The sequence below is a fragment of the Rhea americana genome, unplaced genomic scaffold, assembly GCF_003343005.1.
Source record: "Rhea americana isolate MKP2758 unplaced genomic scaffold, rheAme1 scaffold_255, whole genome shotgun sequence".
In the NCBI taxonomy this organism is placed as follows: Eukaryota; Metazoa; Chordata; class Aves; order Rheiformes; family Rheidae; genus Rhea; species Rhea americana.
In genome coordinates this window covers 34,247-56,320 of record NW_028186374.1, presented here as the reverse complement: position 1 = coordinate 56,320, position 22,074 = coordinate 34,247, and positions in this window count along the sequence as shown.

Genomic DNA, 22,074 nt, shown 5'->3' with positions numbered 1-22,074 from the left:
GGCGGGCCTGCCCCCGGCCCTCCGCGGTCCCCGCGGCGCTCCCGCTGCCTTACGCGCGTGGGTCGCGGCGTGGCTGCCGCCGCCACCCGCTGCCCGCCGCGCCTCGGCGGCTTTTAGAGCCCTGTTTGCCCGAAAAAAAAAAAGAAATGCCACGGCTGGCAACGCTTATATTTGCCGTGTGCAAACAAAATGCGGCCCGACAAACAATTTAGCCTTTCCACATCCTCGCCGCGTCCGCTGGGAGGGCGGACACTTTTTCCCCCCCTCTCCTTTCCCTGTCTTCGCTTGTTTATAGCCAATGCTCACTCACGTGCCATTTGTTCCCTGAATTTTATTATCTCTTCCTCCCAGGTGGCTCCTATCTTTCCCTCCTTCACAAGGTTTCCTGCTCCCTCGCAGTACTTTCTGCAGCTTCTTCCCCTGTTTTTTTCCCCCCTTCCTGCTCCCCTTCCTCGCCGAGGCCCCACTGATGCGTCTGGCTGCCCGAATCCGGCGCTGTCTGCCTCCGCCACGTCCGATCGGTTCGGAGAACCTGCTTAGCCCAACGCCGAGTCTCTTGTCTTCTTAAGAGAAGATGTCATTGAGGAAAATGCCGTCATTTTTTAAATGCTAATAAACAATACATTACCACGCAGATATTGAAACTGAAGCTTGTATTTTTTTCTCCATTTCCTTTGTAATGTTATTAGTCGCCGTGTGATAACRGGCTGCAAAGATACGGGTGGGGGGAGTTTTAGTAAAAAATAAATCACATTTTCTGAAGTCCTTAGCGGCCAAAATAACCTATAATAAAAGAATCCCAATCAATAATAGTAATTGCTTTGTTTTTGCTGTAACACAACCGTCCCTCTGATATCAACTGATAGCTCGGCTGATCAATATTTTATCAGGAGTGCTGCTCAGGAAGAAAACGCTCCCTTAGCTGACCGCACAGGAAGGCAGGAGAGCCTCCGGGGCTGGCCTATTAATTGACAAATTTACTTAGACTTCTTTGCAGCCTTTTTATTGATTCATCTATATGGGCTTCAAGAGGCATTTTTAACTTCAGAGAAGAAGATGAATTTATTTAAGCTAGAGGCTAGCACCTTCAAAGATGTTGCAGAAATTTGGTCGAAGAGGGAAGGACACTTTGTAGCTCAGAGGCATAGAATTAAGGTGCAASTACTTAATTTCTTCCCTGGCTTTGTGAAAAAGATAAATGGGATAGGAATACCTATTTTTTTAGTATTATATAAGACTGCAAGGTATATGCTATTGCAGAGACTGAGTAAGTTGAACTTTGAGGTGTAAGCAGTACTGAAATTCAAGCAGAACGCATAGGTAGGAAATAAATAAAACTTGGATTATCTAGTACATAGCAAAAAGAGATGCCCCTTAACTTTATTACTGAAACCTACTTGGGTAGGCTTCAAGTTGATTTTGCAGAATATCAAAAACGAAGCTGCAGGGGCATGCCTTCGTTCAGAATGAAGCTGAAGGGGCGCCGCCAAGCCTTCGGTTGTGCGTGTTTAGCAGTGGATGACCGAGCAGGAGGAGGTGGCTCGGGCCCACGCGTGCGTGTGCGGAGCTCCCCCGTGGTTGCGTGTTCACGCCATCGCAGGAGAAGCAGGTCAGGCCTGCAGTTGCTGTCAGCACGTGGTTGCAGGAAAGGGAGGACGAGCAGAGGCAGCGGTGGGACCAGCTGGGAAGCAAGAGAAATGTGTCTTGTTCGCCCCATGCTCAATAAAGCAGGACTTTGTGTAGCAAACGAAACAGGATCACATCAAAGCTACCAAGTGCATCACAAGTTTTCACTAGAGTAAGCCGCATGACTCCAAATATCGTCTAGCTACAAGTCAGAGACTGCTTTTGATCTCCGAGAATGAAGTGGGCTCCTCTTTCCCAGCTTAGCCTACTGCTTCGATGGACACTGAAATGAGGCTGAAGAAGGCATCTGACTTGCCGAAATCCTAATTTGGCAAGCTTCAGATCCCAGCTTTTAGCCCTTTCAGGATCCTTTCTCCTCTGAGGGAGCTGCTGGCAGGCTCATCGCCTCCCACTGTGCTCCTCCTTTCGATCTTCTGGGCAGTACGTTAGTGCTATCACGTCCCCAAACCAAACCTGTCTGGGGTTCAAAACGTGAAAGCAGAGCTGCTAAGAACTGCATTACTGCAAAGTGCCGCACCGTGGCTGCTCACCAGCCCAGCCATTCCCCAGCTTCTTTTGTTGTTATCAAATTCTATTTATAATGGCCATGCACGCTCCGTATGCAGGGGGGAGACCTGAGAACCTGTGTTTATTAACTCTGTACTGCCTGGGGAAAAGCTGGTGCTGCATTCCAAAAACCTGCGCTTCACAATCGGTTCTTTCGTCATTTTTCACTTCACTTTATCATGAAAATTTTTCCTTATTGGATTTCAGAAGTAGCTTAAATACATGTAAGCAGGAATCAAGAAATGCCAGTGATGCTTGTACTTATTTCAAGTATTTGGGTAAAATTTGCCTCAAAGGACAAATAGTGGTTCAAAGTCGTATCTGTTATTTTCCCATCTGTTTTCTGTCTTGTTTCCCGGAGGACTTTAATGCCGTGGAATACAACATAGTTAGTGCGTCCCTCTAAACCAGCGTCTGAGTGGATAAAGTCTGCAGCATCCTTTACGGAAGAAGCCTCTTCCTGGCAACTGAAGTTAGCACATTTGATACAGCTAGAAGCTCAGTATTGATTTTGAGTTCAGTATGAATTTCAGTATCTGGTAGTTCTCCCATAACAAATCCTGGCTGCCCTTCCAAAACACACTGCAAAGGGTTTCCTTTCTCAGAGCCTGCCTTACAGGAAGTACTCTACAGCGCAATAGCTAAGGCAAACGCATATTCTACTTGCACATTTATTTAAAATTATGCTGCTAAATATTTAGTGTACAGAATTGCATTTGCTTGCCTTTTCGGAGGCACAGCTTCCTCTGCTCTTCTGGTTAGCTTTTGTTTGACATTCATAACATTGCCCTTCAGTTTTCTGATGGAGCTGCATGAAACCATTTAGCGGGGGATTTCTTAAAGTGCGGCAACCCACATGATCCTTTTTTAGACGTCGCAGGCTGCCTTCATGAGGCAGAACTTGGTCCATTTAAAGAATATAAGACAGGAACTGCTGCCTAGAACAGCAGAGAAATACTTTAATGCTTGGCTATCTGGTGTAGCTGGGGAGGAGGAATGCTATTTAGAAGTTTATGGCTTTTATTGCATGTTGACAAAGCAAAACTTACAACCCGAAAGAAAAATGTGGCATATATGCCGCAGACGGAGAGTGTTCATCCTGTCTGTCTCTGGATASAGCATAAATATTGGAGGAAAATATGTTAAAAACCCTATTTATACATCCAGAGGCAGTAAGACTTAAGAGAGATGCTGCAGATGCCTGATTCCCTTCTTCCTTACTTTGATATGCAGCAGAATCTCCCTTTCTGACAAACTTCTGCATGCTTGCTGGCTGGCCTGGCATTCATCCTGAGCTTTGGTCTGAATCCGGATAATCTCCAAGTAAAAGAACTCATGTTTTCATTAAGAAAACGACTTTTCTGACTTCCGTTCTCAAACTGACATGTAAACATTAGAAAATATTTTGGAAGACCGTTACTCCTCCATGCATTTTAAATTCAGAGAAATGATGATAGGTATTTTGTGGTATTTATTTCACTTTTCTGTAAAAGAAGAGCCCAAGGATTACCTCTGGCATCTTTTCCATGTGAAGTGAAGGAAACTGAGTGAGTGGTGTATTCTTATTTTCTCAAGGCACTTTTTTTWAATTATTATTGCATTCTGCAGTTCCATCCTTCTGAAATTGTGGTTCAATTTAGAATTTTCAGATTTAATTCATAATACTGACACAATTTCACGTCCCAAGTGAGATGYACAGATGAAATAAGCAAGTAAAGCAACAGAAGATCTTTTCATTTGATTTGTGCCTCGAGAGGGAGGATAAAACCTTGCGCACCTGAACGGGAATAACTGGCTCCTACAGGACCAGTATTTTACTTGCTGGCTTTATRGTTGCCTCATTTAAGTGACCTCCTAAGCTGTAAGCAATACAGATAATGCCACTTTTTTTTGGCAAAACGTCTGCCACCAGGAGGTGGCTTCACTCAAATATGCATTTCTGGAAGAGGAAGACAAACTTTAAAATGTATTGCTTATTCCATTCATAACAAGAAGTTCCCTTGACTTGCCAAGCAGCTGAATCAGCTTGGGCACATCACTCTTGAGTCAGCAAAGACTGAAATAGAAACTTGTTCCATTTCTGAGCAAGGGAAGTAACACCGTTGCCTACAAATACAGCCACATCTAATATGCTTTTATAACTACGACTCCTCAGTGGAGAAACTTTGATGCCAGTTCTCTTGTTTTWTTTTTATTTTTTAATGTCATTTTCTTATTTGAAATGGAAATGTTAAGATTGGTCGGAATGGAGCGTAGCTGGAAATTTCCTGATGTGGAAGCCCCAAGGAACRAACAGCAGGAGAAGGACTGCACAAATGGCAGGCACTGGGTGCACTAAGCATCAAGATCCCAGTACATCTCCTTGCATCATCTTAGGACATCCAGATCAGGGAAACAAAGGACAGCCTTAACGAAGGGACAGCCTGCGATCAGACTAAAAAAACACCTCAGCCATTAAGATATGATGGCACGAAGACAGAGGGCAGGGTAGGAGCCATGAAACAGCCAGATAAGAAGACCGAGAATAGTGAGCAAAGCCTAGTAAGTGGAATATGATGGAGAGACAAAAGATCACAATCAGGTATGAAATAGGTATGAAAAGGCAAACCCAAAATCAGTATATGGTCATCTATCTAAGATGAGCCCAGTGATGTTTGTGAGGAAGACTCCACAACGGGTGCCCCTTGTCCCCTGTGTCATGACAAGGATCCTGAGCAGAYGCCTGGTACAAGCATTTCGGTACCTGCTGGCTGGACAGACTACTAGGACACATATCTCTTTGCACTTGTGAGTGTGAATGAGATGGCTTTTGTCTCAAGTTTGTTTAAGGATAAATCGTCTTCACCTCCTGTAAGGTCTTGCATTGAGGGCTGCCGCATTGGTGCTGCAATGTTGCAACATTATTTCCTATAAGGATGGCAACAGATTCCTGTAAAATGATCACTGATTTTAAAAATGACACTCTACCTGGAAAGTTTTGCAGTTTACATCAGCACTCAACTCTGATTTGGCAATGCAGCTAGAGTTCCCCTTTCCATAATTCTGAAATGGGTCTTTCTAAAAGAGAATTGTGACACAGGAAAAGATATAACAATACTTTGCACAGCTGCGAAGATGTTAATCCAAGAACCCCAAAGTAGAATTAAGTTGTTCTCACTGCCATGCCATGACTCCACTTTCTATTACAACACAAACAGCTGAAAATGGTGAAAATGACCAAGTGTTGCAGTCAAATAGTGGGAAGTCATGTTGTAAAGTTATCAGCAGGACTTCCATGAATATGTGGAAGACAGTGAAAAGGCATATGAAAATAGTCTGTATGCGATGTAAATTGTGGTAAGAGTTTCTATGGCTAGAAGTCAGGCTAATAAGTAGAAAAATAATGACAGCATTAATTGACGTGTTTTCACCTTTACAGGTTGCTTGGCTCAAAAGTTACCGTGCAGATATATCATCAGTAATTTTAGCGTACTGCAAACAGACAATCCTTAAAAATAAAATGTCGTAAGACTGTAAAGCAAACACCTGTTACATACCATGAATAATCTTAGTTTTTCCCTTTATACATATTGTAGGCTAATCTCAGTCTTCTGGTCCTAGTGAATGTCTGACGCAGATGCTTTGGTTAAGTCTTCTGAGCTGGCTTCTCCTTCCATAAAGGACAGGCAGTTCTGGCAAACAAAAATACCAGCAGCGCTTTTTGAAAATTGAGCAAATGAGATGTCCAACCAATACTGGGCTATGAGAGAGAAAAAAAAAAAATCTTTGACTTGGGGAAAATCTTGATGCATTTTACTTTCTCTGGATTTTTTACTTCCAGCTCCCCTAAAAGAAGGGTTAGATGCCACAGACTGTCCTGTGCTGCAGTGCTGTCTGCTCCCCTCTGCTCTTAAAGATCTTGCACATATTCTCTTTTACCTGTGTTACATCAAAGGTTGYGTGATCCTGCAAAATAAGGAGTATGAAGCCAACAGAAACAGAACGATTTTCTGTTATTGTAGCTGACTTTTTTAGACAAYCTGTCTTCATATCACAGTTTTGGTGGGAAGAGCCGAAAGGACAAGCAAAGTTTCTTCTACAGGAACCCTCAGAACATTTGCCTGAACTATTCATATAATCTTACAGGCAAGTTTGTGCTTATGGTGATGCATGGTACAGGATTTTCCAGCGTAACTACTGAGGAATCAATAGAGATTTAAAGGAATTGACATTTGTGCAATGTGTGTGAACATTGCAGTGCGTAATTTATCATCTTGTGATTTGTGCAACAGGCCAGTGGCAGATTACAACACATTTTCTATTTAGCTTTTTAGACTATTCAAATGAGAAGAGGTGAGGAATGAGAGTTTACGCACAGATTTATGCAATCATCTTTTGTACGCTACACAGGCTTTGAAGTAAGCCCTGCTGCAAATCCATAGAAAATTTTGGCTTYGGGATTGTAGAGCCATGTAATATACAGCAGCAAGTGCTTCAGGGAATTACACAACTTAAAACTTCGTAAAACATTTGCTATGCACGTACCACGCCCTTTCTAAATTTTGGGTTTTGAGGACAAGAGGATTGCCGTGGCTTTTTGGAGACTTGGTCCCTGGTCTCGTTTGAGCTGTGATAGGAAGAYGACGCTGCGTACTGCTGGGCTGGAAGCGAGTATGGCAACAGCCGTTATTGTCTATGAGATAAGTGTTAGATTTGAAGAGGAGCAGAGCGTTCCTAACTGCAGTGCATCTCTTAATAGCGTCACTCTCTCTTTCCTTGCCTCAGAACATCACACAGAATGTTAACCACAAATCTGTTATTCTGTAGCATGAATGCCAGAATCATTAAAAAAAAACCTTTATAATATCAGATTTTTGGTGATTTTTGTCCATAAAAGGTAAAGAGAGCATTCTTCTGAGCTATTGCTGAGATTTCACCTGAGTGGCTGTAACTGCTCTGCTGCCTAGGAATACAGATGACCTGATGCTCTCTACTCCAACCTGAGTAGATATGATCTGAGAAATTTAGCAATGATGTCTGATTTTAAAAAGTAAACTGGAAGGGGTTGAGAAAGTCTTGTCTCAATCTTCAGTTTGTCTTTAACAGGATTTCTACACACTTGTGTTCTACAGGCTCAGAAAGGGCTACAGAGGATGCCTTCAAACACAGGAACAATTCTTATTTCAATGCATTGATATAGCAGTAGRGTTAAGACTTTGATGGAACAAAATGTTATACAGGGCAATCTGACTTCTATTATGTTAGTGTTGTGATCGAAATTGTAGTGGCCCAACACAATCCACTTTGATTCTACTGCTGTGTGATAGATTTTGCATTTGTATTTATTATTTCATTCTAAACTGGTCYCTGCTGTACTTTATACATTCTGGCTTAAAGTTTTTATTTACAAATAAAACCCTATGTTGAGAGATCATTGTTGGGGATTCAGAGCCAAGTACTTAAAAATACAAAAAGAAGATATTATTTTAGCATTTTGACAATATTAGCTTAGTATCCTTCACTTACTAACAATTGCAAAAAGCCACARAATTAAAATGAGGCATACCATGTTCTCAGACATATGAAAACACTTAGCTTGCCTCAGGAAGGAAAAAACCAAAAAAGCCAATATATGAATACACCAGTAAATAACTTGCTTCTATGTTCTCCTTAAATACAACCCCATGTTCTTCTGCTTTTAAATGCTGATATGTGGAAAGAATATGACCAACAACCCAGTTATAAATTGGGCTTTGCATCAGGGCTGCAAAAAACTGGGAGCTCCATCCCTTTCCTCTCTTTCTGAAAACAGCCTCTGGCACTTTCTGGGGCAAGTCATTGCCTGTAACATATTCTAGGATTCGCTTTCCAAATAATATCCTTGGAGTGCTTGGTAATCTGTGCAGCTTTGTAATTTTTGCTGGGATATYGATGGACCTTGAGAGCAAAGAGCAGTAAATACCTTCCAGACAATTCTGTTCAAACCCGTGTGCGAACGCAGGATTGTTACTCACCCCGCTCTGTTTCCAGGGAACAAGACAGGAAGAAAGTGTTGCTCAAAACACAAATGCATAGGACTTTGACAGAGATTGCTATCTCATCTCCTAGTCATTTTTACTTATGTTGCTGCCTGACAACTGCAGTATATTATGGAAATAAAATGTGAAGTCACCCACGTCTGGGCTCAGCTATTTCTGGACTAGACAAATACATTAAATACCTCTTGATGGAGGTAAGAGAAAATATGTACTTTTACAGCCTCGGACAAATATCAAGCCTGTTGTACTGARAAAACAGCAAATGTTTGATAAAAAAGGTGAATTGAGGGCAAAAAATAAAAAGCATATGGAATAATGAAATGGAATGACAAATTATACAGTGCAGCAGCCTACGAGGACTGGGGAATGGGGCCTTCATCCTTTTTAAGACAGGAGAATCTTCTTGAAGTGGGTAACAGGAGCGCCGATAGCCACACCTGGTAAGCTAGAACAAAATAAGCCTGAAACAGGAGCCCTGCTGCTAGAACTTATGCATGAASTAACCACGAACTGGTACCACGAACTAGGCGAGTTATTCGCTGGAGGAAATTGGTACAGATCACGTTGCCTGCTGTGTTACTAGGTGTGACCTGTCTTGTCACCACACGCCTGAACCAGTCCCAGGTATTGTCTAGTGGTTTGGTAAACTGTTTCCTAAAGCCACTCTGAAGACCAGACGAGGAACAAGTGCATGCAGAGGCTGAAGGTGCTTCCCAGTATTTCTCCAACGCAAACAAACAGACCGTGCAGCAAAACAGCTCAGTTATTAAAATTAAATTCCCAGCGGCCTGGAGAACACATTCCTGAAAAAGGTACAAAGTTAAAGCATTGGCTGAAAATGTTCTAAAGTTATTGCATCTTCTTCCATGTGATATTTCAACACGCAGCAGTAATGACCTCAGTCTCTTCCGAGGCAGCTCCCCCAGTATAGGGGGTCCTATATGAGTACCAAAGTGTGTTACATTCTACAATAAAAAAACTCTAGTGGTTTCAGGAGACACAGCCACACATCCATTGGGAGAGAAAAGGCTCTGGCAATAAAGCAGAAGAGTGGGGGTTTACCTAATCCTGTAGAAAAGCAGATTTATTATGCTAAGGGGCTTTCTCCCATCTCCTGATTTCTCCTTTATTATCCTTATTTCAGTTCCTTCCTCAGCTTTGGCTCCACGGAAGAACAGTGAAAACTTTGTTCCTTTTCTGCAGTTTTTCACTTTCAGGTAACACACATTTATTACATCCCATTTTATTAAATCCCAGCTGCACAAAGCATAACAACTTCCATGTTTTATTTTTAGGGTTAAGAGTTTCTCTTCTGTTATGTCATTAGGAGAGAAGGACAAGGAGGAAATGGTGTTTCCATAAACTTCCCAGTTAATAGAACAAAAAATATTTACTTTTATGTAGATTATGCTATGCATTTCATCACTTCTGTCTTTGCCCCTTCTACATAGGTGTCCAGTAGGGAGCTCAGACAACACGGCAAAGACATCTACAGCTGCCTGCAAGTGTGCTCCCTCTCCCCCCRCTATTCTGTTTCTTATCCTCTCATACTGAAGCACTGTTTCCAAGAAAAAGCAGGCAGATGACGGCTACAACTGGATCATACATGCGAGAAAAATGCCAGCAGAGTAACATAAACAGGAAGGCCACACGCCACCTAATTTCAATTTCATAGCCTGAACCATTTAGGCTACTAATTAGGGATTTGTCCTTAATCTGCATCTTTTGCCTCCTTTTGTTGCAGCATGAGGCGTACGAGTGCCGTATCACTTTACAGTTGGTTTGTTTTGGATTAACATGTGTTTATTTTTACCAGATTTTTCATGCTCTCCTGCCTTGTCTGCACCACAAGACTGGTTAGACTGGGAGGCAGAGTTCAACACTTTCGTATAACATCAACCTTGCAGGAAATGTGGGCGGTGCCCTCAGAAACATAATCATCTTCCTAGCCACAGCCAGTCTGAAAAGTAACTTGTAACCAACCTTCTTCTGGAAGAGGAGGGTTTCATTAACCAAACACAACTCAACACCAGGCAGCAACYAAAGCTTGTTGCTACCATGACTTTCCCAACAACATATGGCATCAATAATTTACCATCACTGATAGATGAGCACTTTTTTCTTCAACAGAGGAGAACTTAAGGTGATCCCTACCTGGARCCCACCAGCACTGCTCTGCTCCTTTGCTAGAGCCAATCCTAGAGAGCTCTAACAGGCTGACATGCAGAGTTCTTGACAGTTCCCAATGCCAAGAAGTCTTCTAAAGGAGTTCTCATGCAAGGGACATAACATTAAATTGATAAGAACAGATCCCACTAGGAAGCGATGTGGCCTTGCGCTTCCCTCTGCAGTGGTGTAGCCTGTACCCACCACAACACAAGGGTAGAGCGGGGGTTCAGCAACTTGCTGCTCCCTTGTAAAGTCACCCATGGAAGTGGCCACATGATAGTGCTCAGGAGGCTTTTTGGCATTGGATAGCCTGTCTGTGAGTTAGAAAATTCCCATGTCCCATATATGAACAAGCACAATACATATGCCAAGTCGTGGCAGGCACTCGAGGAAAAGCTACGAGCCCTTGCTCAGGGTGCTCATCATCTGGCTTCAGTACATAGCCGGTCATATAGAATAGGCTTGAAGACAAGCCAGTCCTGGAATCTGGAGATCTGAACGTTTGTCCAGATCTCTGCTGTGGCAGGAAACCTCCAAGATCTGACCTGTTTCTGCACCTCTTTCCTTGCAGCCAGGGAATTCTTTCAGTGTAGCAGTGTGGGGCCTTAGCACGCTTGCTGAAAGATTTGCCCTTGTGTTTTARTCGTCTTAATCCTCATGCCATGCAGAGCTATGCTCCAGCAGGATCGACTCGTGTGACAGAGGATGTGAGGGACTGGCAGCAGCCACTATGAGCTGATTTCATAAAATAGTAATTTGTTGAAAAAAATAACTTGCCACTAACCTGGAAGCCAGGAATCCTTCTGGGCTCTGCTCTCACTAGTCCTTCAGAAAGACAGGAAGGGAGATTGCAAGCTGTACATTCTCAGCCTGAAAGCCAGACTCCTGGGCTCTTCAGCTGCAGGAAGCAAGCATGCAAACTGAGCATCTCCCAAGACACCGCAGGCTGGGATGCAGCATCCCCGCTGYACCTGAAATGCAGCTTCATCTGCTCTAATGCTAGCATTTAAATTAAATATTAGGCTTAAAAGCAAACATCCTATTTATACGAATAAAGGACGTTTGCAATCCCTACAGATACTGCATCAATGTCAGGCTGAAGCGCATGCAATTACCGCAGAGGCATCCTGGGCTGAGTGTGCTTCTGCTTTGGGTCCTCTAAACAGAGAGCAAAATTACACTGTCAAACACTACACTCCAAAATAGGTCATTTTTTAAAACTCTTAAATTTTACAGAAAATAAGTRGATACAAGCAGGGCTCAAGAAACTTCTTAGTAAGCTGTAGAGGTTACACTAAGTATCTTTGCAAAGTAGTAAAGGTTTAAGAAGTTTTCAAAATAGATTGGAAAGTGCATCAATTTATTAGCAAATGCAGCCCAATCTGCCTGACCATAGTGTTTAAGGGCTATTGTGAATAGCAAATGAATCATTAACTTTATTTACACTACAGATTTCTGCGTTAAGCTAGCTGTGTATTAAAAAGGCAGAATGTTCTTAGGGGAAAATGTAATTTTGAAGCCTACCAAATTAAAAACAACTGGAAGGTTTTTGCTTAGACTTCCCGGGGAGAAAGATCACCTTTGGCTTAACAGAATATGAAGTATTTCAAACCCACAGTAGAAGTTTTTCAAGAAAGTTAGAACTAATGAAAATGGAGGATTATAACTGTTTTGCAATCTTTGGCCTCAATCCTGCAGACACTTTCACACATGCTTAACTTTATGCGTGTGGTTAGTTTTGCTGACCTGAACRGGATTATTTACATGTGTAAAGTTAAGTGCATGCGTAAGTGTTTACAGAATGGCATTTTAACCATAGCATTTGTTACAAAAAATGACATTACATCAAGATCTCTAAATTTGACTCATCATGATTCTTTATCTTGAGAAAAAGCAAGCTGAGAAATTCAGGAGTTAAGATTCGTAAAACGGTCTGAAATATGCTCTCTTGTGTGAATGGGATCTTTTGTATCAGGTCAGAGCATTGTGCAATGAAGCAGACTTATTTAGCAGCTATTAAAAAACCCACCTTCAAATAGTTTGACTCTCTTGTTCATAAGAGGATATTGTCTGCATTTCTTTCCACTTTCCTAAGTATGTCAAGGCTAAAAGCTTAAAAAAAAAAGTTTGTTTAGCCATCAGCTGAAACTAAAAGGTTCCCCTTTGCTGACAGAAAGTAATTACTCACAATTTTTCTTAGATGATAGGAGTGTATTCTACCTGCTGTGAAGCAACATGTCAAAAAGCTCTGAAACYGTAATAAATCACCTCTGCGACTGTAGTTCTAGCATTTATCAGCTTGTTTCCATGCGCAAGCCAAACTGCCATTAAGCTGACTCACATTTTGGCATTTTGTGTTTATATACAAAATGACAATGTTTGCAAGCAATGGAAAAAAAAAAAAAAAAAAAAAAAAAAAACACGTAGTTCCACGGTACTGAGAGCAGTGCAAAAATCTTTCCTTTCTCCATTGGTTTTTCTTTCTTTTTTCCCCTCCAGCGACTCTGGTGAAGTTCCTCTACTGCAATAGCAAAGCTCAGCGGTGTTGCACAAAACCCGAGCGTGGTGCAGGAAGAAAGTACTGCCGACTTTGTCRTGCAGCTCTAAATGAAACTACTGCAGTCCCAGCAATTCAGCATTCGGCCTCACATAGCTGCTGCTGGCCCTGAGCCTTCACCATCTACCTTTTCCCCGCCCGACCGGGGCCTACGACGCCCCGGCCCCAGATCGGCCCCAATTTTGGCATACCCGGTCGCCCGCATAGCTCATCCCGTCTGTCCTGCTCCCACAACTGGATCCGCGTGGTGCTGCCAGCCTCCTTCGGGAGGCCAAAACATCAGCTTTGGCTCCCTGCTGCTCTCAGGACATGTTTTACACCGTCTTTGTAACACAARGTCCAAATCAGCTCTTTATGCGCTTAAACTATGTCTTGATGTACTGTTTACTTTAAAGGTACTATTCCTGGCTCCGATGGCTTATTTGCTCCAGCGTTTGTTTTTACACGCTCAGCCTCTTTATCTCCAACTTCTTCATTCTTAATCTTCTCTCATCTTTTTTTTTTGCTTTTCCTAAGGTACTGAGGCAATGTTAGCAGATTAGAGAGGGGATCGTTTTCCATCACACTGCACCTGTAGCTTGGTTACTGGGACACCAGCAGAAGCCACAAAGCCTCAGCCGGGATTTTGGAGGAACAAGGTGAACGGTCTCACACTCGCCGGGTGACAGGTCTGGAGCCCRCGCGACTCGCCGTGGAGGCCTGGGTCGCTCTGCACGCAGCGACGTCGCCCGGGCCCGCGCCCTTGCTGGGGCGAGCGCGGCCCGAACCTCCCGTGTGACGTTAGTCTCCGGAGTCGATGGCCGTTACAACGCCGCAGGGAAAAAGCCCTCGCGGCTGCGCTGGGGACGGCGCGGCTGGAGCACATCGATGGCGATCGGCCGCTTCGCAGCTCGGCRTCGCTGCTCACGCGGACGCGCGCAGCCGCGACGAAAACCCCTCCCGAGGTCACCTGCGAACAAGGAGCAGCGAGGCAGTTGCTCSTGTTGTTGCTCGCCTGCCTCCGCTCCGCACACGGACTTTAGCTTGCCGTTACCCCGACCTGCCTCTCCTTGCCTCCCCGCGATTTTAACCGGGGCCTGTGTCCTCCCAGCTCATTGCAGCCCCAGGTGTCACGGGACAGAGGCAGAGGAGGGTCCCGCAGCAAGCGGGTTGCGCGCAGGCCGGGAGCGGGCCGCAGCCACAGCCTGGCCTTCAAAAGACACGGCTCGCTTCACAGAGGAGCGACGACGGGGTACTCACCTAGCRTTGAACAGCAGGAAGGTAACGTGTGCTTCAGCCTGCAGAGAGCATCCCGGGCAAAAGCTTTATATATAGCTTACGCGCAGTCGGTCCATCTTCRTAGCCAGCAACCATGCCTCGGGGAGCCTCCTCGGCACCCAAAACCGGCTGAAGCACAGTTTGTCTTTGTTGCAGGAAATTAGAGAGGCTCCTTACGCGCCCTGCTGCCCGCGGGGCACAGCCTTATTTACGACGTATTACTTCTGGAGCGCTGGCAGTGGGTCTGGCAGAGCGTGGGAGTCAAATACAGAAAAGTCTCTGCTCCACCAAGCTTGCAGCCCACAGCACGGACAAAATATACTGAAAAAGTGGTTTTTTTTTTGATTACTTCCCTGTTTTCTCTGTGTTGACAGTTTCCCCATCTCCAGTGTTAGAAAATTTCAACGCGAGAAAGCAAAGGCCTGAAGAGAGCATCAGATTAAATAGGTGACCGCGTACCTGGAGTGCGCTGGCRCCGTAACACTGCCCTTATTTTGGCATGGGCTCAGCCTGCAGCTGCAGCTTACACAAAATTTCCACAGGTTGCAATTGGTCAGAAGCAGCTGTGGCTCCTGCCGGCCTTTCCTCTCTTCTATACATAGCAGCRCGGCGCTCGGCCTGCTCCCAACCAGCGCCATCAGGAGCAGCGAACAGGGTTAAGGAGAAAAGCRATGCAGGGGTCACGGGAAGAGGGAAAACAGAAAACACACCAGCCCCCCCAAAAGGAAGTGGTACAGGACAGATGTACTTGGAAAGCTAAAGCCACTTAGAGGATGCATTTATCCTTATTTCCTTCCACYGCTGCACAATTGCGCCGTTTTTTAACGGCGGGTAGTAGAAGAGCTGCGCTTCCAGCTGAAGACTTCTGCCCTGCGTAAAGGCACCGAATTTAATAGTAGACCCAGGAAAGCAGCAAGGTGACAAGGGGCTCCCCCGTCGGGCTGAGTTTACAAATCCCCGTGGCGACTAGGAATACACAAGCAAAAACGCTCCTGCCGCTAGCTGCGTGGGGCAGGACGCCCTGGAAAACAGAGCGGTGCTCCGGCTCCCGCACGCAGAGCGATTTAGTCACTTAAGCATCTAAGTCGCTTTATAAACGGTGCTTAAGCTCCCAAGAAAAAGCAGCGAAGTCACCCCGAGTCACTAAACGTGGAAGCGCCACCAGCAGAAAGCGCGCTCGGGGATGGCGCCCGCGCCGTGACGGCCGCCCCGACAAGCCCGCCCTGGCACGGTGCGGCACGGGACGGCACAGCGCGGCACGCCGGCCGGCCCCGCGCCGGGGCTGCCGCGGCCGCCCTCCATCCACGCCAGGGTGAGGAGCCCCGCTGCGACACCGCGAGGCCGCCCCGCAGCCCGGCCAAGTGGTGGCACGATCGGCGACGTGCTGCGAGCAAAGAAACGGTCCCAAGGCAAGAGCCGAACCACGCCGYTTATATACCGACATTTCTAGACGCAGAATCCAAATCAAACCAGCGGCAGCACCCTCTTAGCCTCTCTTCTGACAGCCTCTGTTAGGAGCACAGACTTGCTTAAGCTGCTCTGCTGCACCGTTAGGCATGTTGCGTTTTCAGTTGAAGCTAGATGATCTATCTCAACCATTGCTCTTCTCCATGTCCTGAACTGTCTGTGATAAAGATTATACCGTTTTAGCTGGAAGTTAAACCTTCATGGGTTTGCTGTGAAGTTGCTTTATTTTTCCATTACTACTGTTACTCCCTCTATTATTATTAGTATTAATTGCTCATTGCATATTTTTGCATACGTATGTTAGTATTTTGGAACAGCTAGTTTTTGCATTCTGTAATTAAATGCCCACTAACGAGTGCCTTATAAAAGCAACAACCGAATGAAATAATCTGAGAGTGTGCTACAATATTGTGTGATTACTAATGTGAACTACATGGCAGGTTTTGGTTGCTGCGTTTACAAGTGCAAAAGATTTCTGCATTCCCAGGTGCACAGCTATCTCATCTCCTTTTTAATTTAAATTTAGAATTTAAATTTAATTTAAAATTAAAATGTACTGGAAGAAGGAAAAGAGCTAAACATATAGGAGAGAGTTTTTTCACGTAATGGCAGTTGGATGGGACTTCACTTGAACTTAATACTAGCCTGCCTCCCCTCCTGCACAAGATCTTTATCTGCCTGGCCAAGAGACGGCGGTGCTGCGCTCTTGCGAGGATGATGCAGCCRTAGGAACCGGCTCGTGTTGCGGCATGCTGCTCTGGACACGTTCCTTCTCTTTGGAGACAAAGAGCAAATTCCCTCAAGGTGACGAGAGAATAGTCTCTGCAAAGAGACCCCTGTACCAACAACCCCCAAATTTGCCTACAGGTGGGCTGACCCGCTGTAACCTTGAGTTCAAAAGCACTTTACAGCTCACACCAGCTAACGGCTGGGCCCTTCGTTTCTGCTATTGATCTCCTTTTTATGCAGATTTCCTTTTCTGCAAATCCTCCTCTGAAGTGCAGTGCAGTGATTTTGCCCATGATGAAGTCCAATGGAAGCACAGGCATCTGATCTGAGGATCCATGGAGTCTTATTCTATTGGGGGAAGATCAGACCAGTCTCTTCTATCTTAAGAAAACCCTCCAGAGTCCTGCCTTCCACCACTCACCTCCCCCCCACACCTCTTCTTCATTTCCAAGACCTGAGGGAGCTTCCTGGGTTGACTGCTCACCGCCAGGCCTCYGTTCCCCCTTTACCAGGCAGTGTGCACCCTAAGGCGGCACCCAAAGAGGTTAAGATCATCTTCCCGAGCTCTGTGCTCCCGTGACTGCTCTGCCTCTGGCTCTTGAGATCGCTCACGCATCTGCATGCTGTGCCGCGTAAGGCAGTGACCTGTTCRGGGCCAACACCACAGGCTCTTTCCAGCCACATCCTTCCCAAGCAATCGATCCTGTGTGACATTGCTGGCCACCAGTCTGACTCTCATGTTTAAATATCTCCACAGCAGATCCATGCAGTCCAGGACCCAGACRGACATCTCCCGTGCCCACTTTCAAAACCACCCCCCTGGCAAGCCTTCTCCTGTCCCTTTTGCACATTATTCCCTCCCATGGTGGTTGTGTTTTGATCTGTTTGAAGTGTATGAATGATCTTCAGGGCAAGGCTTACATCTTTGCTTCCCTTAATGGTTCAGTATCATGCATGTATGTTTTGGGCAAAACATATTGATTATCGGGCTCTTTGCAGAAGTAAACTGGCTGCAATGTTCTGGCRTGAGATGTATGATGTTCAGCCTGGGTGATTTGAGTCTACAGCACTGAATACGAATGTCAGAAAATTAACCCTGGAGCTCCTCCACCCACGACTAGGAAAATGAGTTATGACAAAAAAAAAAAAGTCCAGTCCCTACCAGTAGACCCTTAAAAAACAACAGTCCGGAGATCGAGGACAGCCTCTTAGCCAGGCTGCCAGCAGTCCTCTGAGCTGCAGAAGTCTGGAGTGCCCCAAAGGAGGGGCTTGCACTCAAGGGCTGTTTTGTTTGCTCTGGTGTCTGTAAGCAGGCTGCTTGAGCAGGTCAGGCAAGCTGTGGACAACCAGATGGGACTAGCTGCTTTTCTGCTACATAGCTGTGATTATTAACTTTGGTACAGCAGATGGTTCATAAGACAGTTCAGGCTGGAATGGACCCTGGGATGTCTCTAATCCAACCTCCTGCTCAAAGCAGGGTCAGCTGCAAGATCAGACCAGGCTGCTCAGGGCTTTAGCCAGCAGGAATTTGAAAATCTCAAAGGACAAAGACTACATAACCTCACCAGACAGCCCGCGCAACACTTGACTCACCTCACRGCGTAGAGATTTTTCTTTGTATCCAGGCCCATTGGAGAAGCAACATTGCACTGAATGAAATTCAGCTCTGGGACCATGCAGTGCAGTTCCACACGTGTTTGGAGACCATGCAATGGGAGGGCAGCAGGGCCCGTTTTCCTCTTGTCAAGCAGCTGAACCCAAACCCCAGGTCCTTGGCAGTCCTTGGGTCCCAGGATGCTTTGGAGAAAAGCTAGAGGAGACCATAGTTGCTGCTGCTTTTGCCAAGGGGTTGAACGCCGCATCAGCCAAAATCAAGGGGGAAGTGGTGAAAACCTAGGTGTTGTCCAGCAGGTGTGAGCACAGAGCTGGTTGCCAAGGCAGGAAGGAGGAGAGCTGGACAGGAGAAAATGCAGAGGATTTTCAGCCTCTTTCAGCTCAGTCTGAGCCTTCGGCTTTGGCTGAGAGCAATCTGGAGGGAGCCAGGCAAGGGCTGAGCGCTCCAAGTGTCCCAAGGAATCAGAGCAGCAGATTTTAAGGTCCACTCATGGTGGAAGCGAGCAGCTTCATAAACATGCCACGTCTTCAGGGATATTGCATTTGCAGCATGGGCCATTTTTCAGGCATGCAGATTTGTTAGGGTGGCAGGTAGGGGAATTTGGGGCCCTAGCCGGTACAAGGCATGCTCCCACACCACGCGAGGCGGTTGTGGGACTGACCGCTTCCCCAGYCAGATGGGGACTGCGGGCTTCTTCGTACACCTCTCCGGTCATGTCGGCTACCATTCCCCACAGATCATTATGCGCACTACTGTTTGCGGGATGAAGACAAAGTGCAGATAGAACAGATTAGTTTGGCTCTCCAAGAACATTTCCAACCTCCTGGAAAGGCTGAGGAGAAAATCCTGGMTAGAACTGAATAAACAATTCACTGCAAGTGGCTAAGAACGTCACCTCCTCCGGGGGCTGGCACCCCGGACCTGTCTCACACATCTCTCGGCAAGTTACCTATGTGTGATCACAGATACAAAACTCACTTCCTTGGAATGTGGGATTCACACTTCTACAAGCATCCCATTTCCCAGTGTCTCACAGAGCAGCTTTGCTGGTAGCTGTACAGTGTGACTTACAACCCCCTGTGACAATCTTCATCCTCATGTTGTCCTCTCCCCTTGGTGCACAGGCGATGGTTTCTGGCAGGGATGCACGAGGGGGGATTTCGCCAGGGTGCTCAAGGCAAGGCCAACTGGCTCCCCACCCAGTCCCCCCTCTTTTGTCCCTGCCCTTAGGGGATCAGCAGCTGTGGATAAACGGACCCATGCGGCTTTGCTCGCAGACAGCGCACCTCAAACCCTCCCAGATCAGCCACTCACCAGCACGGCTCTTTCCAACATCGCAGACAGCACCAGTCCTGTTGTTGTGCTCCCCCCGTTTCTACGTGCTGGAGGACACACTGTTATAACCAGAGAGCAGCAGAGGACATGCTGATCTAGCTGGTGGAACAGGACAGCTGGGAAAATTGGTTGCCCCAGCTTTCCCAAGTGCTGCTGGATGTGAAGTGGCTCCTGGATTCAGCTGATGGGCAGGAAGCACCTGTGCAGGGCAAAGACCTCACACAGCTGGAGCACACACAAACACGCTTATTTTAGTCCAAAGCAAGGATATGTGCAAGGTGTATGAAACTCAGAGGCGAGGGTGTTGATGTGGCAGCCATAGCAGACTCAGCTACCCAAAGATCACAAAGGAATTTTCTCTGGMCCCATGAGTATTAGCTATAGAGCTTCTCACACGGTTTCCAAGCAGACCTTGCCACCTGGAGATGGCAACTTTCTGAGCCCCAAATTTTGTTCTAAACATTCTGGCTTTGGCACTCGTTTCTGTTCTCTGAGACAGAGCTTAGAAGACACTTCGGTTCCTGAAGGACTGGCTCAAAGCAGGCAACTTTCTGCTTCCAGGTCCATGGAGCAGATATTCTTGTTCATGTCACTGTCACYGCTATTCGCAGTTAGGAAAAAAGCTGCTTCATTGTTTCCAGTATTCAATTATTTTAGAATTTCCCACTCATAGGAAATCTTTTTTTAAATTAAAATTGGTTTCAACCCAAACTGGACCAAAATCAAAAAACACCAAACCCTTTTCTGTGACCTGGAAACATTGCTTTTCAGCCACCTCTAATGACTTTGCCATATGAAGGGGCACCCGCAGGTGCCACTGCAGAATCCTGCTTTGTATGCAAGTCTTTTAAGAGAAAAAAAAAGACATTCTCCACCCCTTAAAGAGAGCTTGGCCATACAAGAGAGCAGAGGYGACCCATCCAGCCCTTACATCTTACCTTTCGAGCCCTATGTTCTCCTGTTCCAGCCAAGCAGGCCATCACAAAAGCACCAGTTATTARGATGTGATGGAAGACACAGCCAAAGGAAGTCACCTGCTGGCCACATCACCACATGATGACTGTGAATTAATATCCCAGGCAGGYRGTGGGCAGCAAGGGTTGAACCAGCRCTCCCTGCATCCTGAGGCACCAGTCTTCATTGCCTTGAACTGGAAGTGCTAGTTTGCTTGAGCAGAAGATCCAGGAAAATATTGAGCATCAYRTTCTGTCTCCTCTCTGTTGATTCCYGCACTCACRTATCCTGGCAGGCTTCCCTGGGACACTCACCTCTGGCAGATGGAGCCTGCGGTGCCTGGAGCAGTTAAGGGCTGCTTGTAAGCGCCCAATGATTCAGATATCCACTATAGACTACACAAGCAGGCATTAACAATACATCTTTAAAAATATGTGATTAAATAATCAGCATCCAGGATATTGTCCTGGAAAAACCTTTCAATTGGTGCAGCACCTTCTACAAGATGCCTCCCCAACCAACATCAGCTGTAATTCTGATCTAGCCAGATAAGCCCTTGGGAAGGCAAAGGCTCTTAYACGGCTGCTGGCAGCCAGGTAGGTATTATAATCATCATCCTCAGCTGAGGAATGGAGAAATCCCTGATGGGAATAGCGGCCACAGCTTTCGGAGCTGATTGCCCACAGCCTGGTGCCTGTATTTACTTTTAAGCATTTCTAGCTCTCAATTTTGCAGGAAAGTTATATGACCWGGATGTAACCAGGCCAGGTTTTCCTGGCCAGCAGCAGAATGCCCTTCTTAGGGCTGGGATTGCTGTTGGAGGGTAATCAGCAGGCTGTCGCAAGGTCTGCGGCTCGCGCTGCTCGAGCTCTTTCAGTTCTCGTGGCTGGGCTGTGCCGGCGTTACGTGGAAGCAATGTGCCTTGGAGACTCGTACGAGGGATCAAGCGCAGCAGCGGGCGTGAGGGCAGGAGGTGCAATAACACGCCTTGGTGCTGCACTGGTGGCACGCGGCCAAGGACTCCAGGGCCTGCGACTTGCCCCTACCCGTGGTGAAYGATCTCCCTCCTGGGCGCTATTCCCCGGGAAAAGCTCTCCTTTTTGACAGGATAAAGGGAGGGCAATTTGCAATATTTTCTTTAGGCACCACGTTTGAACCTATAGGAAACAAGCTGTCCGCTACATCCCAGAAYGGCTCCAGCCTTGGATTTGATCTTAATGGGTCTTATTTCACTTTGCTCATCAACATGCATCACTTTTTAATTTCTCATGCACATAATGAAACTACGCGCTCGGCTGCAGGAGGCCGCTCTGAGGCGGAATCCGCGCGGCTAGCCGTGCCCTCGGGGGCCGGCGCGCCCGCGTTTGCAGTCCCAAGCGGAGCCAGCTGCCTGCGGTGCTGCGCGGTAACTCTCCCCGTCGCTCACACGGCCCAGGAGTTCATCTCTGCTGCTGTCCCTCAGCCGCTGCGAGAGGGCCCCCGGGCGTCCCGCAGGCTGGCAGCGAGCGCGGGGTCGTGCCCGGGGCGGCTGAACGCGCCCGTCGTGCGGGAGCCGCGAGGCCTCCGTGCCGCTGCTGCGGCGGGCCCGGCGGGACGGGGCAAGCAGCGAGCAGAAGATGCCTTTGTGTCTCACGCTGTTCCCAGCGGAGACGGGACCCCGTATTTTGCCCCGTGGCCATCAGCAATGTGGTGGGCAGTGAAGAGGGGACACGCAGGGATTCGGCTCTGCGCTACCTGGMGGTTGCACCGTTTCCAAACAGTTTTCGGACGGCTCTAGCTCC